Raw genomic sequence first — 20,734 nt, 5'->3', positions numbered from 1 at the left:
CTGACATGATTTAAATGAGCATCACGGTCGCAAGAATATATGAGGATGTCATCTAGGTACACGATAACGAATTTCCCCAAAACATGCGAGAACACATCATTGATGAAATGTTGGAACACTGCAGGTGCGTTAGTCAACCCAAAAGGCATCACCAAATTTTCAAAATGACACTCAGGGGTATTAAAAGCCGTCTTCCACTCATCACCTTGATGGACTCTTATGAGTTTGAACGCCCCCCTGATGTCAAGCTTGGTAAACCACTTAGCACCCGCCACCTGGTTGAACAAATCTGGTATCAGTGGCATCGGGTATGGATCACGAACCGTAATCTGGTTCTCCCTGAAACCCAAACACGGGCGTAATCCGCCATCTTTCTTCTTCACGAAGAAGAACCCTGCTGCCACCGGCGAGGATGACGGCCTGATGTGCCCTTTGCTCAAGCTTTCAGCAATATAATCTTTTAACGCTTGTCTCTCCGGACCGGAGATGTTAAACATCCTTGCTTTAGGCAACTTGGCCCCTGGTTTAAACCTGATAGAACAGTCATAGGGACGATGTGGCGGCAACTCTGAACAACCCTTTTCAGAGAACACATCCACAAAATCCAGAAGTGACTCCGGAACGCTTGAAGTCACCGCAGCCACACATGTGGCCAGGCAATTCTCCTGGCAGAACTCGCTCCACTGAATTATGTCCTGAGTTTTCCAGTCAATTACCGGGTTGTGCATGGACAACCAAGGAAAACCCAAAACCACTTGAGCAGGAAGATTCCTGAGCACCTTACATGTAACCCGCTCGGAATGTAGAACCCCAATGTGGAGTTTCACCTCAGCCACAAATTCAGTAATCTCCCCCTGAGAGAGAGGAGCAGCATTGATGGTGACCACGCGGATAGGATGAGACAGTTTTTCAATTCTAAAACCTGCTGTGCGCGCAAACTCCTCATCAATGAGATTTGTGGCTGAACCACTATCCACAAAAACAGTAATTGGCAGCTCACTGCCAGCGATAAAAACCTTAGCAGGGAGCATGCATTGAGAAACCACCATGGAGGATATACATAAGCTCAGATTGGTCTCCTCTACACCCTCTGAGCTTAGAAGTTTTCCGCCGTTGCGTTTTTCTTAGACAGCAGAGGACAGATGTTAATAAAATGACCAGTTTTACCACAGTAAAAACAGGCTCCCTGCTTCCTGAGCTCAGGGGCTCGATGCATCACATGTGACACCCCTGCGATTTGCATAGGCTCCGTGGGCTCACCTGCAGCAACCTCAGGTGAACCTAAACCCTCTCCCATAGGCGGTGTCTCATGCTCCCCCTGACGCAAACGGCGATCAATGCGGACAACCAGACTCATAGCGGAATCTAGAGAAGCAGGAGTCTCGTACATCAGAAGAGCTTTTTTAACCCTTCCAGAAACCCCATGAATAAACTGACTCCGCAATGCTGGATCATTCCATTGTGTATCGATCGCCCAGCGACGAAATTCAGAACAGTAATCCTCTGCAACTCGCTCCCCCTGGCAAATAGTGCGTATCTTAGATTCTGCTAGAGCCATTCTGTCATGTTCATCGTAGATTTTTCCAAGAGAGGAAAAAAAACTCTCCACAGAGTCAAATGCAGCAGAATCAGATGGCAAAGAAAACGCCCATGCTTGGGGATCCCCACTTAACAATGAAAACACCAGGCCCACACGCTGAGCCTCATTACCCGAGGAGATCGGGCGTATACGGAAATATAGTTTGCAAGCTTCACGAAAAGAAACAAATTTACTGCATTCCCCAGCAAATTTTTCAGGCAAAGGGAATTTAGGCTCAGCAACTCTTCCTGTCGCTCCAGCTTGCACATTAGATACTGCTAGTCCCTGTTGCTGAACTGCCCCCCTCAACTCAGTGACCTGTAGGGACAGCGCCTCCAACTGGCGGGTTATGGAAGTCATGGGATCCATGACAAAAGAAAAAAAAGAAACCCCTTTTTTTTTTTTTGCTTTTTTGTTGTTGGGCCGATTATAATGTCATGGGGGAACTAGGTGAGCGAGAGCTAATAACCCGGGCCCCTGCAATTTCCCTCAGACTAGGGAAATCCTGACTGACCCTCTACCTGGAGTTTACACTGATGGTGTGCATGTCCAGGCCTCGAACCTCACCCTGTCTCCTGTTTCAACCCTAGGCTGAAACCTCCGCTCACCACCCAGTGAAGAGGTAATACACCAATACCCACAGTTAGCACAGACAAGGATAAAGGAAAATATACACCACGCCGCAGTCACTCAGGAATACACTATAAATGTGCAGGGCAAAAAAAATACAAATATAGGAAGGAGTAAATAAGACTAAAGAAAATACACCACCAGCAACGAATCTCCAACAACCAGCTCTCCACTCCAGACCGAGATAACAACGCACAAGACAGAAGCTATAATCGGCGACGCCCAATGATCAGGAGAACTATTTAAAGGCAATGGGCATGGCCCAGCTTCCAATCCGAGGATCAGGTAAATTAACCCCGGAACAGCTAGATAAAATCTAGCCGACGCCAATGAGCAAATAGTGGTCAAAAGCGGATTACCGCTGTCTGTCGAACGACCTGGTCTGAACAGCGTCCGACATGACACTATCGTTAATATCTCCAAGTTTTGTAGCGAAGTGGAGTTTGATTCTTGGTGCTACGTGTAGACCTCCGCAGTGCAGGGGTTGCTATTGGCCTAACAGGGCCCGCTATGCTTGCTACCGCTGGTGTAGTGCACTGTCTTCTAGCTACACTTCTAGTGAGTCTGGGTAGCACTGGCATGCTGGAGCTCTCAGGGCTGCTGCTACTAATAGTGGGTACGGCAGATTCGCCGATAGCAGAGGGAGGACTTGCCGGTTCAACGGTTGGCATGGCATCCTCTGGTGGGGTCTGCTGTGATTGCGGGTCCGGATGATCTGGCACCACATTTAGTTCTGGCGGTTTCAGTTGACGAAACGTTAAGACAGGTACCACGATGGCCTTATTTATTTGAGTCCAAGACTGGGGAAAATCGCCAAGAACAGTGTGTATCATCTTCTCCTCTTCTACAGGTGGAGAGGTTCCTGGATCTGTTTACCTCTCTCTCAACTTATCAGGGCATATTTTAAGGTGGTCTCTGGATATCGCCGTTGAGGTTTCCCCTCCATCTTTGCTGATGAGACAGACCTTCGTGTCGGATGGCAGGATGGTATACAGTTCCGCTTCCCATTGGTCGTCAAGCTTGTGTAGCCTCCTCTTCCGTTTGAGTACTTGCTCACCGGGTGACAAGGGAATCACAGGAGCATGCTGGTTGTAGTCCCTTTCTTGTTTTTGTCTGGCTTGGGCGAGACTTCTTTCCACGAATTCCTGTACTTTGCGGTACCTTTGCTGCCTTTCTGTATCCCAATCTGCATCTGGCGAGGTATCTTCGGGGTTTAGGACCCCCATGTCCAGATCAACAGGCAACTTGCTAGATCTTCCTCGCATCAGGTACGCTGGAGTGCAGTTGGTGGAATTCACTGGGATGTGGTTGTACATGTCTACCAAGTCGGGCAACCTTGTTGGCCACAAGTTCCGTTCCTCCACAGATAAGGTCTTCAGTAAGTCGATTACCACTAAGGTTCATCTTCTCACACATCCCGTTGGTTTGTGGATGGTACTGTGTGGTTCTGATTTTCTTACACCCGTACAGATTGCAGAACTCTTGGAACACCTCCGCTTCAAATGCCGGCCCCTGATCGGTCAGTACCTTTTCCGGGTACCCATGGGGTCTACAGAAGTACTGCTGGAAGGTTTTGGCGGCCGTCCTGGCCGTTAGATCTTTGACAGGCACGACTACCAGGAATCTAGAGTAGTGATCCACGATGGTGAGGGCGTAGATATAGCCTGACCGGCTAGGTCTTAGCTTCACATAATCTAGCGTGACCAGTTCGAGCGGCCGTTTGGTGATGATGGGCTGCAAGGGAGCCCGTTGGCTATCACGGTCCTTCCTTCGTAGGCTACATGGGCCACACTCTCGACACCACTTCTCGATGGCTTTCTTCATGCCAATCCAGTAGAACCTCCCACGGAGTAGCCTCTCCAGCTTCCTCCATCTGAAGTGTCCTGCCCAATCGTGGTACGCTCCCAGAACCATTGGCACATCTTGTCTTGGAACCACTATCTGCCACACCAATTCGTGAGTGCATGGGTCGATGCTTCTCCGGCACAGCTTACCATCGTGAATAAATAGTTTGCCTCTCCCCCTCCACAGCTGTTGTGTCTCTTGTGGGTCATCCGGGCCGGGATGCAAACCTGCCTGCGTCAGAAGCTCTTTCACCCGACGGACCGCAGGGTCACCATCTTGGGTCTCTGCCCACCCGTGATGGGGAAGGGGGTTCAGCGTGGCACCTTGCTTATTCCTGCACCTGTTCTCCACCTGATGGGAACACTGGGTGGCCTTGGGGCGATGGAAAGTGGGCAGCTCTACCTCTTCAAGTGCCTCAGGGTCGTCTCCCATTTCTGGCAAGTTGGGCATCCTGGACAATGCATTGGCATTCGCGTTCTAGTGCCCTGCCCGGTACTTGATGGTGAAGTCGTAATTGGACAGCCGGGCCATCCACCGCTGCTCCACGGCACCGAGCTTTGCTGTGTCCAGATGCATTAGTGGATTGTTATCCATGAAGACTGTGAACTTTGCTGAGGCCAGGTAGTGTTTGAACCTCTCCGTCACTGCCCAAACGATGGCAAGGAACTCCAGCTTAAAGGAACTGTAGTTGTCCGGATTCCTTTCAGTGGGACGAAGTTTTCTGCTGGCGTAAGCGATTACCCTCTCCTTGCCTTTCTGGACCTGGGACAACACGGCTCCCAGTCCCACGTTGCTGGCATCCATATACAGCACAAACGGTTGATCATATTCAGGGTAGGCCAGTACCTCTTCTCCCGTCAGCGCCAACTTTAACAAGTGAAAGATTCTTCCAGTCCCTCGTTCCAATCAAATGGGGTATTCTTACCCTTGGTCTTCCTGGATTGGCCCACCAACAGGTCTTGCAATGGCGTGGCCTTCTTGGTGAAGTCCTTGATAAACCTCCTGTAATAGCCTACCAACCCGAGGAACTGCCGGACTTCATGGAGGTTGCCGGGCTTTGGCCAGTCCTTGATCACCGTGACTTTGTCGGGGTCTGGGGCCACCCCGTCAGCACTCACTACATGGCCCAGGTACTGCACCTTGGGTTTTAGCAGATGACATTTGGACGGTTTTACCTTTAGACCAAAGTTGGACAGGGCTTCGAACACCTCGGCCAGGTGCTTCAGATGGTCCTCATAAGTCTTGGAGAAGACGATGATGTCGTCCAGGTATAGCAACATGGTTTCAAAGTTCTTGTGCCCTAGACAGCACTCCATCATCCTCTGGAACATTCCTGGGGCATTGCACAATCCGAAGGGCATGTAGTTGAATTCGCAGAGACCCATCGGCGTCGTGAAGGCCGTCTTCTCCTTGTCCGCCTCTGCCACGGGAACCTGCCAGTACCCACTGGTGAGATCCAAGGTAGAGAAGTAGTTAGCAGATCTTAAAGCAGCCAGGGACTCCTCTATCCTGGGCAGTGGGTATGCATCCTTATGTGTAATGCGATTTAACTGCCTATAGTCAACACACATCCTCATTGTGCCATCTTTCTTCTTAACGAGGACTAATGGAGCTGCCCAGGGGCTACAACTGTCTCTCACTACCCCAGCCTCCTTCATCTCTTGCAACATGTCTTTGGCACACTGATAATGAGCTGGGGGTACAGGACGGTATCTCTCTTTTATGGGTCGATGGTCTCCTGTGGGGATATGATGTTGAATCCCTTTTACCTGCCCAAAATCTAGGGGGTGTTTGCTAAATACTCGCTCGTACTCATGAACCACCCTGTAGGCCCCCTGTTTCTGGTGAGATGGGGTAGAGTCAGTGCCCACGTGCAATTCCCGACACCAGTCTTTCAGTTGCCCTGCAGAACCGTTGTTCTCCGCCGGATTGGACGGGACCAAGGGTCCGGGTGCCTGTATCACGCTATTATTAACAGTAAACAGTTTAACAAGTGTGGCATATTTGGTAAGATGGACTTCCTCCTCCCCACAGTTAAGAACACATACAGGTCCTTCTCAAAAAATTAGCATATAGTGTTAAATTTCATTATTTACCATAATGTAATGATTACAATTAAACTTTCATATATTATAGATTCATTATCCACCAACTGAAATTTGTCAGGTCTTTTATTGTTTTAATACTGATGATTTTGGCATACAACTCCTGATAACCCAAATAACCTGTCTCAATAAATTAGCATATCAAGAAAAGGTTCTCTAAACGACCTATTACCCTAATCTTCTGAATCAACTAATTAACTCTAAACACATGCAAAAGATACCTGAGGCTTTTAAAAACTCCCTGCCTGGTTCATTACTCAAAACCCCCATCATGGGTAAGACTAGCGACCTGACAGATGTCAAGAAGGCCATCATTGACATCCTCAAGCAAGAGGGTAAGACCCAGAAAGAAATTTCTCAACAAATAGGCTGTTCCCAGAGTGCTGTATCAAGGCACCTCAATGGTAAGTCTGTTGGAAGGAAACAATGTGGCAGAAAACGCTGTACAACGAGAAGAGGTGACCGGACCCTGAGGAAGATTGTGGAGAAGGACCGATTCCAGACCTTGGGGAACCTGAGGAAGCAGTGGACTGAGTCTGGTGTGGAAACATCCAGAGCCACCGTGCACAGGCGTGTGCAGGAAATGGGCTACAGGTGCCGCATTCCCCAGGTAAAGCCACTTTTGAACCATACAGAAGCGCCTGACCTGGGCTACAGAGAAGCAGCACTGGACTGTTGCTAAGTGGTCCCAAGTACTTTTTTCTGATGAAAGCAAATTTTGCATGTCATTCGGAAATCAAGGTGCCAGAGTCTGGAGGAAGACTGGGGAGAAGGAAATGCCAAAATGCCTGAAGTCCAGTGTCAAGTACCCACAGTCAGTGATGGTGTGGGGTGCCATGTCAGCTGCTGGTGTTGGTCCACTGTGTTTCATCAAGGGCAGGGTCAATGCAGCTAGCTATCAGGAGATTTTGGAGCACTTCATGCTTCCATCGGCTGAAATGCTTTATGGAGATGAAGATTTCATTTTTCAGCACGACCTGGCACCTACTCACAGTGCCAAAACCACTGGTAAATGGTTTACTGACCATGGTATTACTGTGCTCAATTGGCCTGCCAACTCTCCTGACCTGAACCCCATAGAGAATCTGTGGGATATTGTGAAGAGAAAGTTGAGAGACGCAAGACCCAACACTCTGGATGAGCTTAAGGCCGCTATTGAAGCATCCTGGGCCTCCATAACATCTCAGCAGTGTCACAGGCTGATTGCCTCCATGCCACGCTGCATTGAAGCAGTCATTTCTGCCAAAGGATTCCCGACCAAGTATTGAGTGCATAACTGAACATTATTATTTTATGGTTTTTTTGTTTGTTATTAAAAAACACTTTTATTTGATTGGCCGGGTGAAATATGCTAATTTATTGAGACAGGTTTTTTGGGTTATCAGGAGTTGTATGCCAAAATCATCAGTATTAAAACAATAAAAGACCTGACAAATTTCAGTTGGTGGATAATGAATCTATAATATATGAAAGTTTAATTGTAATCATTACATTATGGTAAATAATGAAATTTAACACTATATGCTAATTTTTTGAGAAGGACCTGTACTGCCACCCTCCCTTTGTGGACGTCAACCACCCCTCTGGCTGTCAGGAGGGTAGGCCTATTATCTGAATATACGGGTTCTACCAGGGCCTGATAGTCTTTACCCCTGAGTCCTATGGCTGGCCGACACCATATTAACATTTCACTCCTGGGGGGTATCGCAATGGGGTTTGAATCACTTACTGTGACACGACCAATTTCACCACCAGTCAGCTCCACCTGCTGTCTCTGCATCAGAGCCCTGATTTCTTTTTGAAGGGCGCGTTGTTCACTGTAGCCAGCTGTTTCTGCTACCTGCTGTAACAAAACAATAACTTCTGCAAGACAGTTTTCTATGACATTAGTACCAATGGTCATATGGGATTACATTCGCGGCGGTCAATATCAACAATTAAAATCCCTTGGGCCTCCAATTCTACCCGCCCCACTTTGATGGTGACCTCTTTATACTCCACTTGGGCAATGGCTGACCATTACTGGCTATTATGGTGAAATCATCATCGGGGCCACGGGTAATGTTGGTGTCCTCCCAATAATGTTTATAAAGGATGTAAGGCATAGTCGTCACCTGGGAACCGGTTTCCTGCAAAGCGTTCATGGGGATACCGTCGATCACGATGGGGAGAACTGGTCGCCCCCCGATGTATTTGGCTCTCCAGTTTTGCGGGCCTAATCGTCCTACTCCTGGGGGTTGGCCCTCTGCCCCAGGGGTTGCTCGTTTAAATGACAGTACCTTGCAAGATGGCCCACCTGGTGGCAGCGGCGGCAGATAGGTCGTCCGTCCCGATGAAAGCGATCGTCGTCCCTGCCTCTGGTCGGGGGAGTCCTCCTCTGTCGCTGCCAGGGGACATCTTCCGGTTTGGAAGCCAGCTGGATCTTCTCCTTGGGGGCCTCCTGTAGAGACTGTACGGTCCGGGCTAGGGCAGCAACGCTCTTGGTCAGCTCCTGCATCTGGAGGCATAGTCCTGCAGGGGAGTCGTCTTCCAGGATCTGGGCATCGGCCTCGGCGGAAATTGGCGTATCCAGCGCCACCTTCTGGTGGTACGTGAGGGCTTGACGTCTGGGAAGTACGGCACGGCTGGACTGTCACTCCGGTAGCGCCTGGATGGCTTTATCTTTGAATTGCGCAAAAGTCAGGTCTGGATTCTGCATGGCCAGGAAGTGTAATTGAGCCCTTTGATGATTGCACAGGAGCCCCTCGATGAACCGCTCTTTCAGGAGTTTATCTTTATCTTGCATGCTGCTTGGGTCACTCTGCTTGATGGCCCGCAGTGCCTCCTGGAGATTAAGGGCATAGTCCCGTAAGCTATCCTGCGGCCTCTGCTTGCACCCATAGAACATCAATTTAATTTCTGTAGCGGTGCGGGTGTCAAAGGTGGCTTTAAGCTTTGCAAAGACCTGCTGCGCAGTTCTCTTATACGCGGCGGGCCTGGACTTCACTTCTCTCAGAGCCGCTCCAAAGAGTTGGCCTGTTATCATATGAACCTTCTGGGGCTCTGTCAAGGGATAGAACTCGAGCAGACTGCAGATCCCTTCTTTGAAGTCAGTTAGTGTATGTGATTCTCCAGAGTATCGCGGGAGCCAGGCTGCTCCAGGTAGGTACGGCATGGAGAAGGGCATTATGGCTGCTGTAGCCGCGGCAGTATCCGGCTGGCTGATGGGGGCGGCAAGCTCTGCGGCAACCGGCGGTGGTACAAGGCGGTGCTACTGCGGGACCCGGAGGCGCCCCTGGGTCTGCGGCTGCGACCACCGCCTCCGCTCCTCCCGAATCAGACATGGCCATTCCTCCCCCCTGCTAACCTGCTGGAAGTCGGGGTTCCTCTTCCGGAATCGGCACCTCACTGCGTCTTCTTGTTCCGTGCTCTTTTTGGCCGGCTCCACCCACGAAGCTATGGCTCCACCCCTCGTGAGCGGTGATGGCGTATTTTTGCGGCAAATAGCAATACACAGTCCTTGCAATAAATCACGATTCAAGCACAATTCAATCACAGTTCCAAGGCACACATGACCTGATTCTTCAGGCTTAAGTAGATCCTGTTCATGACGCCAAGTTGGAGCGGCCCCCAGACACAGGACAGCGGGGTACTCGGATCCAGGTCTCTCGGTTCTGAGGATGTCACGGTGGCCTGACCCGGTCCGTGGCCCTGCTAAGGGGCGCCCAATAGAAGGTGTAGGTGACGGTGTGGGTCGCAGTAAATAACGAGGACACAGGGTTGCAGTCTCTTTACCTCTTTACTGAAGGCTTCAGCATCCGCAATCCAGAGCACTGCTAACAGGGCTGGCTGAGACCGGCCGGTCCAAAGGCACATCCAGAGTTCCCTTTACAGGTGGAAATCAGTGTCCTTCCTACCAGCGCCTGTGTGTTGTAGTACCTCCCTGCTGAGCACCACGGGATAGTCCTCACTACTGTCGTGTATGTTTCTGTTCTTTCTCTCCGTCCCCCAGATGATATGGATAGGACGCACCCGTATGATGGGGTAGGCCTGGAGTTATTTTATAGGGACCGTAGAGACGCCCGTCTCCCACAATTGCCTCCGTTGTCTTCATTAGGTAATTTAGGTGAGACAGCCAACCTAAAGTTAACTGCCCGGCCGTAGTTCAAAGTAATGCGTAGAGTCTCTTACTTCCTCGGCGTTCCGGCCGCCGGCTATGCGCCTCAGAAGGATGTTGTTGATCTTGAGGCACGACTCCTTCTGGTTTTATCTCCTTTGTGCTGTGATCCCGTTTCTCACTTCTCCACAATATGCTTCGCTTCGTGTCCTTCCTTAGGAGTCTGCCGCTATAAGGCACAGGCACGGCTCCGTAACGATCTGTCCTTTCCTAGGCCTCTGTCAGGATCCTACCCCTGACAGGTCCTCTCTCGAGCTCTTCCCAGCTACTCTCTTCCTAACTTCCTATCCAACCCCCAGTTTTACCCAAGTGTGAGGAGTGGCCTAGTAGATAGGACCTTTTGCTCCCCCTGGCGGCCGGAGTGTGAAGAGTAATGTGTGTCTGTGATACCTGCAAGGTGAACTCTTTTAGTGCCATCAGACGTACCATCACTCCCCCTGGCGGAAGAGCGACGTTACTGCAACGACCAGACTCTGGGGCGCTGCACCTCTATTCAGACAGGAGAACAGGAGTGGAAATTGAAAGACCTCACTTTCTGTAATTTGTGTTGGCATGTCTGCAGCTAGAGACATATTAACCTTGAGAACAGGCAGGGGACAGCAAGTTTGACAGTGAATAGACACTTTGGAGTGATATTTTGGGCAGGAAATGTATCTTGTATAAATGCAATACTTTTCAGTTTAGTTAGTCATTGCAATGGCTGTTAGATGAGAAGGTTATTGAAGCGGTAGTGATCATTTAGGCCATATCCTTATTATGCAGTAATTAGTAATGCCAAAACATAGCCTGTAAGGGGATCAAGAATGGATCGGGAGCCTAGGAACTTGGTGGCCACTAAGCATTTTTGGCTCAGGATATAAATTACAGCTTTCACTTACAACTATATTGCACTAGTCCATTAGTGTTGTCTGTTTTGCTATTATACAATAGATAAATTAGTCCATTCAGTAAGCCTAAACTGAGCATCCGTTTTAATGTCTCCTCATATTTTCCACTTCCTCAGTTTCATACAAATCCCATTTTAATGTTTCGGTTAATCACGTTTTCCAACCAAAGCTTAAAGTTTCCGTCAAAAAATCTAAGAACGAGAGCAGTGAACTCCCAGATTCTATTACCAACATGTGCTGAGATTATACACGCTGCAAAAACGGCTCCAATACCAAAACTAAAGAGCTATTCTCTCCCCAGAGATAGGTATTTATCACTGATCACAATTCTACATCTACTTTATCTGGCACCAACATTCACTGCTGATACACAGGAAAATGACAAGGGAAAAGGAAGGATGAAAAATATTGCAGACAAGCAGCCACGGAGCATTTTTACCACTATGCTTGCATCTTTTTTCATGTTGTTACCTAAGCCAGTAAATTAGGTTGTACTTTTTTTTTACACGGCAATGTAGTACAACAAAAGAAGGACGCTGGCTCAATGGTTAGCACTGTTGCTTTGCAGCGTTGGGGTCCTGGATTCTAATCCCACAAGGACAACATCTGCAAGAAGTTTGTATGTTCTCCACATATTTGGTGGGTTTTCTCCAAGTATTCTGGTTTCCTCCCACACTCCAAAAATAATATAGATAGGGAATCTAGATTGTGAGCCCCAATTGGCTTTTTGACAGGTGCAACATGTATGGATTTCCTGTTGGTTAGGCAATCCCTGCATATGTTGCGGCTGGTGAATATCCACGAGACATGCAGCCGCTGTGGGGCTCAAACATATTTTTCGAACACACCAAAGATACTCTGTTAGCACAGTAGCATGCTCCGAATAACTCCTTAGCTTACTTTTACTCATCATTAGCAGGCACAACTCATGTAAGAGCTCAATATCCATTGCTGCTGTCCCATTGCTTGGGGATGACCTCCACAAGGATGATTGACAAGAAGAAACAAATGACGGGATTAGATTGCACCACTGTTATGCCAAATACAGAGCTCCCACTAAAAGTTGTACATAGATGTTCCTTAAAAAAAAGTTAAGCTGTCCATTGAGCCATTACCATGAGGACCAAAATGAGTGTAGTATAAGCTAAATAAGTTGATACTGGTCTTGTAAACTTCCCTGAGCATTTTTTTAGGGGTTTCTTGAGTTGCCACCGTAAGTAATTGCTGAAATGTGGAGGAACTGAAGACAATGGGAAATCGTAGACAGATAGTTCTTGGTTAGATAGTTAGAGGCTGATGGAGTTTGATCGTAACCAGTCGATAGCAGTGGTCAGAGATGGCCACACACAAAATGTCATCAAGTAAACAAAATGAGTCGATGTCACTTGGGATTGCAACAAATTTAATTTTGAAAACTCTGGAACCAAAGGAACTTATCGGTCAGGCACAGAGAGATAAGGATGGTTGCTAAGAATCCTTGGGTATTGACTGAAGGCAATTCCCAAATAAAGAGATAGGGAGCTGGTGCTTTGTGTGACCCATGGCAAGAGTAGTGCAATACTAGCAGAGAAAGTTGGCCACAGCTGAACCAGTCTATATTGGCTATATTGAGATGAGACCATAATCTGTAATTGCACTGGGCTTTCACTTCAATAGTTCAAGGTCTATGATGACAGCGAACAATCATGAGCCATCTAATGAATGGTCAACCTTAGAATACATACCGTAGATAGGTTAGGTGTGCAAAAGCAAGAGTTGCTCTTTGTTAGTGGAACCCTTCTTTATGACGTCCTTCTGGAATAGAGTTAACTTCATGAGATCACTCCTTCAAGAATTCTTTATACTTTAAGCAGTAATAGTTTCTTAGGTAAAACAACAACAATATAACAAGCCTGACATGAACATTCCCATGTTGTCTGAACAAATGTTTATTTGGTCAAAGATTTCTAGGTGAGAATCTGATAAGGAATACCGGGACACAAGTTATAGTCAATGCATAAACCAGTCATGTTTACTCAAAACAATAAGGTTTTACAACTAGAGTTGGACAGGTTCATAAATTTATTTTATCATCATTAGCCTTGAATATAGAAAGTGAGAAATATTTTACTATGCAAGACTAATGGGAAAGATGATAAATAACATAAGCAATAAAATCTTTACTGCTCCGTATGTGTAAGCAAACGGTATACAGCCCTTAGTCAATTCCATAGACATGTATATATTGATCAAATGTGAGGATGCATGTTCCAATTTTGTGAGATGTTTCAGTCTGATAATTGTTTGTGGACTGCGGAAAGACATTGCTTTTCAAATTGAACTGCTGCCATCTCCAACTTAGTCCTTATTCAGTTCAGAGGGTGCATCAAAATGTTTGTATGAGCAAAACTGTGACCTTCATGTTATGCTTACACTCGTACTGATAGCGCGAGTGTGGATCATTGTCCCACTCTGCTGTGGACCAAGGAGAGCCTGGAGGGGCGTGACTACGTGCCTCCCCAAGACTGACTACGAATGCATGGCAACTGACGGTGCCGCGATCCGAGGAGAGCCCGGGGAGGCATGACCAGGTGCTACACTAGGACTGACCTCGGTCACATGACAGCTGACCCGCAACAAGATATGATGGTGCTGGCAGACATGACTGCTATACAGGCAGGCAGGTGTAGGACCCAGTTCAGACTGGACGGGCAGGATCAGCATCAGGAAGAACTGGGTTATTGGCAGGTACAACTGAAATACAGAAGCAGGTAGGACCCAGTTCAAACAGGACGGACAGGAAGACGTTCACACATGACCAATACAAGGACAGGTACACACAGGACAGCCATAGCCAGACTAAACCAAGGTACTTACAATGAAGTAGCAAGAGTGCACACAATCCATTAATGTTGCACAGAGGCCACAGATTAAAGATTGGTACTAGTTCAGACACTGTGGTATTAGCGATAGGTTTTAAGGGAGCTTAGTCTCCAGAAACGCGTTGAGATTCTTACCCATATGGCTTGTGTTGAAGTCTGTATCCTCTGTGCTTAATAGTATGTGAATAAAGAAAACTCTTTTTTACGGATTCGGTGAAGCTGGACATTCTTTTCTTTATTAGCGATAGGTACAGGTTCAGACACTGCACGTTTTAGATATAGGTATAGATTCAGTCAATGCAGGTTTTAGAGATGGGTACTGGTTCAGAAACTGCAGGTTTTAGAGATCGATACAGATTCAGACACAGGGAATTTAGGAAAATATCCAGAGTTAGATATAGATAGGTTCAGGGACAAGGACAGACACAGGTTCAGGGTTCAGGCCTGGGTATTCAGCATCCAGGTTTGCAGAAACAGGAAAGATCAGATACAAGTATAGATTCAGGGTTCAGGCCTGGGTATTCACTCCATGGGGGCCAGAACAGGAAAGGACCTGGCAACATAGTTAGACAAACACACTGAAAGAGAATGTTGCTCAGGAACCTCCCAACAGGTGGAGGTGCCTTAAGTACTAAGTGCCTCACAGCAATTGGCTGAGGACACATTAAGAGTGCACTCACTGTCTCTATAAGAATCAGGAAGTTCCCGCACATGCACCCTAAGCATATGCACAGCAAGTACAAGACAAGAAACTCACTGCACACAGCAAGCAGAGGACAAGGAGCTCTCTGCATGACCTGGGGTGGTGAGTACTTTGGTGTCCCTGCATGGTGGGTAATGGGAAGCCATGCAGGGATGCAGGCAGTGGTGTTACACTTCTCAGCATCTAAACAAATGTTCTTTGAGGAAGAAGTCTAAATGCCATCCATGGACATGAGATTGAACATTCATTTGGCCGACTGCTATTTCCCCTGACTGCCTCGTACACAGGAACGCTCGGAAACTGTTTGTTTCCCAAACACGAAAAGCTTAGCCATTGGAAATCCAAATCTACCCTGACATCATTTGTCGTGGAGGAGTCTGTAGGTCCCATACATATTCTGGTCGATCCCATCTATATTGTCTGGTACGTCTGACTTTTATTCTTATGTACCCATATACCTTAGAAAGCTGTTGGCCAAATTCTCATCAGGCTGACAGCTGTCTCTCCCAACCCCATCATTCACATGAACACTCAACACAGGTCACAGCAAGCTCTCTTGACACCCTCATGGATATGAACGTTTATTCAACTGACAGGTATCTCTCCCAACTACCGACTAGAGATGAGTGGATCTTAAGATGGAACTATAGGATGCCAGGACACGATTAGAGTATGCTAAGGTCTTGCGCCCATCTGAAAAGATGTACTTTGAAGGAAAAAACACAATTGGGTTCATTTAAACTCAATTTGTGACATAGCAGTCTATGGTTATGCTGTAAGTTTCATTAGAATCCTGTTTCTCGGTGATCTAGGTTTCAGATGCAACCACCAGATATCACAGAATAATGCTATATATAATGAGTACAGGGAAAAAGAGTCCTCATGTACTAATGACTACCAGATAAAAAATATTTGAACATAAACATCTTCTCTCCAGATGATGTTGGTGAGGCATCTGTAGGCAAATAATTGTTTTGTTTGATATTATACATTTGGATTAACTTTAGACTATTGTGGATGGCCACCAGTGTTTACCCACTAACAACTGAGACTCTTGAGACCTCTTTTTCTCTTGACTTAATGGGGTTGTACCAAGTTTGAAAGCTATCCCTTATCCATAGGCTTGGGGTTCTGTCTGCTCAGACTCCCTCATGAAAAGTGTCGGAAGAGTGTGTATGGAGTGGTACTACTGATTATTTTTTTCTTTTCCTGTTTTCTTTATTTCCCTTTTTTTCTGCTTTTTACCATCATTTTCTTTGCTTTTTTTCATCTAGCCGCTCTTTCATATTTTCCATACTTTCCATATAATTCATATCTTACATAATTGTCTTCTCTCTATAATTTCCTCTGGTCTTTTTCTATATCTGTTTCACCTGTTAGCTTCATCTTTTACTGTGTTCTATTTGTCCATTCTTCAGTTCTCTACCTCTTTCTTACTTTCGCTTTCTCTACCCTCATTCTGTCTTCTCCTCCCCTTACTTATGCCTACTTGCCTCACCTGGTCCCCATTAGCATCTCATTATCTGCGCTGCTGCCTTTGTCGGCCATCCCCATACGGCGCCCTGCACTCATCGCTCGGCGCCCGGTTTTCTCTACTGCGCATGCGCCAGCTCAGCGTTGCATTCCACGCTGGCTCCCTGTGCTCCTAGCCTCCATTTCACATTGCACAGGTGCCGTGCGTCCCCGGTCTTCTCCCTCATTCCTCTACTGCGCATGCGCCCCCACAGCGCCACGTTCCACTCTGGCTCCCTGAGTCCCCAGCCTCCTTCCCATCGCGCGCGCCCTCTCCCGCCCCTCTCCACTTCCTGTCTTGCCGCTATTTAACCCACTGGCCACCAATGATGGCACACACCACCACAGATCTCCCTGTCCATGGACCCACAGGTATTTTTCTTAGGGGCTGCCATCTTCATGGACTCTATAGCGCCACCAGCACCGTGACCTTTATCTTTTATCTTGTGCCTCTTTCTTCATAGTGTCTCTTGGGATTTTGCTCCCTGTCCATGCCATACCGGACCCTCGTACCCTCTATCATTTTTGGTATGTTTCTGTTTTTTGTTTATGGTTCTGACGTGTCTGGTCCGCTTTCTATCATTTCTATTTTGCCTTATACTCTCCATAACTCTCCCTAGGAACGCTTGTGTCCGTCTCCAGGACGGCGTCCTCCTCTTTCCCTCCTACTTTTCACCTTCAAGGTCAGTTATGTTCTACACCTCTCACATATCCAGTTTACCAGTATCTTTATGTCATATTTAATTGATCCTCTGCGTGGTCATCCTGCAGCCGTGTCAATTTCGTTTATTTTATATCCTCCATGGGCATTATCTGTATATGTGCTCATTTTTGTACGTTATTGATTGTATTTATGTTGATTTTCTGGCCTTGACTTTTATTGTATATACACACCCGACTTCAGACGCTCACCTAGTACAAGTGCACCTTATTTTTGTACTATGCTTGTATAATTTGTATTGTTGCGCTTTCCTTTGTTTTTTCTTGGCTACACGATCTCTAATATATTGTATTTCTATGTTTTTTTCAGTGAGGTTCGATAAAGACCCATCAAGGGGTCGAAACGTTACCTCAACACTTTTATTAATTATTGTGGTGTTCATCAATAAAATTTCACGTATATGATGCATTGTAAATCCAGCCTCTGAGTGCGGTTGTTTCTTCAAATATATGGAGTGCTAGTCGATCATGTGCACTTCCATTCCATTCATTATTAATGGGAGTGTTGAAGACCAGCCGAACTCTGCACTTGGCTATTTCCGGTGATCCCATTAAGAATGAATGGATCAGTAGTGTGCATGATCGGCTATGACTTAATTCACACAGGACTCTTAAGAGCACCAAGTCTCATGATTGGTGGAAGTTTCAGCAGTCAGAGCCCAGGTGATAAGGAAGTTATGTATAAGGGATAACTTCCAAACTTGGTAGAACCCTTTTAAGGTGCCCATAAACATTAGATAACTGATGGCCAACAGTTATCTCACCTGACTCCTCTCATACACATGAACTCTCTACTCTATGGGGAGAGAGGAGCAAACTGATGCCAAACTCATTCAGCAGAACAAAATGGTTGGTTGAATCAATTCAAAACGCTCTATCCTTATGTCCCTCAACACCATTAGTCGGGGAAGAGTTGTAAGTGGTAGGCCAAACAGGGTTTAGACAACTTTTGGAGGCCTTTAAAGTGTACGTCCAGTTTTACTACCATTAGAGCACAAGTCCTCAGCTTCATAGTACAAACCTATTGGCACCTCAGGTGCCGCTCTATGGCATTTCTGTACAATACAGTATTATGCAGCTGTTCTCTCCCAGAAGCAATGGTTTAAAGGGAAATCTCTCATTAGGTTTTACCATCCAATCTGAGAGCAGCATGATGTAGAGACCCTGATAATCTCACATTGATAGGGGATTAGTAAACCTTCTGCCATGTAGTCCTCCATATTCATGAGCTTTGTATAACCACGTCCCCACCATTGATTGGAAGCTTTCTGTCTATGCACAGAAAGATGCCGATTAATGGTGTGGGTAGAGTTATACAGAGCTCAGCATTCAGATCACTGCTAACTCTGACGTATTCCCTTCAAGGCAGGATCTTTCCCATGTTATGGCATCCAATGAAGCATGCCAAACTTTATTTTCTGCCAGGCTTCTTAAGAAATCAGAGGTACAGTAGGACTTCCATATTTACTATGTTATGGCTTAGAACGTGTAAAAAACCAATATATGGCCATGCGCAGGATTATACTTAGCTTTTCTAGAAGAAGATATAACAAAGGAAAGGCTGACTAGAATTTTTTCAGCTTGGCATTAGAAGAGAGAAATCAATGGTTTCTATTTCTGCTTTTATATTTTATGGGGAAAGGCTCTAATAATATAACGTCAGGCCATAAATTGTGTGGAAAACAGCCTATGAGGCCATTAATTATTACAGAAAGCCTGAATTTTCATGTACTGTAAACAGCCAGCGGTTTCCTGTATTTGCTGATGGACCCGAGCTAATCAAGTGGCAGGAATGGAGAGTAATGTGTCATTTGCCTGATAAATGTCTCCCTGTGATTGCCCATCTTATTAGAGCGAGTGTTAGTGCATTAGGTAAATGACGCCTTCCTTCCTCCATGTGCACTGAGCAAACAAGACGCACTCACCCCACCGGTTACTGTGGCGAGATATGAAGGAGCTGGTCACATCCATTGGTATCTGACGAAGAGGTTAATTTACTCCAAAGTTTTAGAAATGCCCACTGCCATTTATGGATGACAAATACAATTATTAATTAAAGGAATTTGTCAGCAGGTACGGAAGAAGCTTTATGGTTGTGCAGGCGCTTGCCTCCCAACAAAAACGATACCTTTTTCATAGCGATCCGATGTGGCAGTCATGAGAAATCTAGAGAAAAGGCCAGAGGCAAATCAGCCTGGAAGTGCACTGGGGGGCGTGTCAAAGCACTAGGAAGAAACTCCCCCAAAACATTGACACGCCCCCAGTGTACGCTAATTTGCATATATCTTCTACACTAGATTTCTCATAATTGGAACATTGGATTTCTACAAAAAAGGTATCATTTTTATTGGGAAGAAAGCACCTATGCAGTCATACCGCTTACTCTCTATGTAGAAACATGATGACAGGTTCCCTTTAACAATGAAAAGAATATTACCTTTACTCATATATTTGTTTTTTATTAAATTGTAAGTCATTTGTTCAATGTATTTTCATTATTATTATTATTCCCACATTAAAAATATTTTTTAGGCTGAGCTGCGAGCCACAGCTGCATTGCTGTCTTCACCCCTTCATGAGATGTGAATCTTCATCCTCGAAGGGCTTCTTCCAAGGGACCAAACAGGTGATGGTCTGATCCAACAGAATCAGTTGTAGACAGGTGAACGGCTCCTTCTCCGTGGCTGACTCTTGTGTGACCTTCCTTGAACTTCTATATCTTTTCAGACACACTTCTTTATGAAAAAACACTTTCGCCATACTGAGCACAAAGTTTTTGATAGAAATAAGCATCAGACATAACTTCAGACCACACAAATCACTGTACGTTGCGCTTCTTTCGTTCAAATCACAAGTGTGGCAGCCATTGTTTCTCTCTCCGCAGTCACTAATGAACTGATGTGACATGCTCAGACTCGCACAGCAGAGTGAGGAACTCTTAAGGCCACATTCACATGTTCAGTATCTGGTAGGTGTGAGGAGATAGCCATGGACTAAAGGACTATTGGACCAATGGACATAGAGTGGAGTCCATAGCTCTAAAGTGATGCAGACTTTTTCTAGCATGAAGCATCTGGTACGTCGATCTTATTGTTATGTTTTATTAGAGATTTGCTTGCTGTGTTTTATTAGAGATTTGCTTACTGCATTTTATTAGAGATTTGCTTGCTCGTCAGTTCAGCCTCAGGAATCAATGTTTCCATTCAATTACAGTATGCAGAGGAAGACGCGCGAGCTGGATCTTATGCATACATAAGGCCAGACCCAAGATTGGTAATCAGGTAAGGCAATCATTCCTTTATGCTCGCCAGTCTCAGGGGCTTCAAGTTATTGTTCCCCCAGTCTATAGTTTCATTATGTGGATGGATGTAGATAACACAGGAACATGAGATGTCATCACGGACAGGAGGCAGATCAAGAGTTAATAAGTTTATTAACAACACGTATACTCCGCGCAGGGAGTGTAAGGACTTGGGAGGTGTGTAAGGGAGAAGGACAGAACTGGGAGCTAGGATGGGATAGGGCAGGAACGAACAATAGTGCGATAGGATGAAACAAAGGCAAATAAACTAATCAGTCTGTAGTCTTCTTGATTGCAGCGTCTCGGTTCTCCAACGGTGGCACCAACAACAGCGGCACTTGAAGTCTGGGAGGTGTCTGTAGGGGATGGGGTTCCAGTACACGGAAAGGGTGACAGGTCTTTGCAGGGTGAGGAGTGCTCCTGCACTCACGAATG

The 20,734-nt window shown here is 46.4% G+C and overlaps 1 long non-coding RNA gene across 1 annotated transcript in view; it reads left to right on the top strand.

Moving 5' to 3' along the window:
- Window positions 1-20,463, top strand: part of LOC143809739 (uncharacterized) — a 65,222-nt gene extending 44,759 nt beyond the window's left edge. Inside the window, exons 2-3 of the long non-coding RNA XR_013222425.1 lie at window positions 19,531-19,624; window positions 20,212-20,463. This is a non-coding gene — a long non-coding RNA (uncharacterized LOC143809739). The remainder of the gene's footprint in view (window positions 1-19,530; window positions 19,625-20,211) is intronic.
- The last annotated feature ends 271 nt before the right edge of the window (window positions 20,464-20,734 follow it).

The sequence above is a fragment of the Ranitomeya variabilis genome, chromosome 2 (assembly GCF_051348905.1).
Source record: "Ranitomeya variabilis isolate aRanVar5 chromosome 2, aRanVar5.hap1, whole genome shotgun sequence".
Classification (NCBI taxonomy): domain Eukaryota; kingdom Metazoa; phylum Chordata; class Amphibia; order Anura; family Dendrobatidae; genus Ranitomeya; species Ranitomeya variabilis.
Note: the sequence above shows the minus strand (reverse complement) of the source record. Positions and strands in the feature narration are given on the sequence as shown.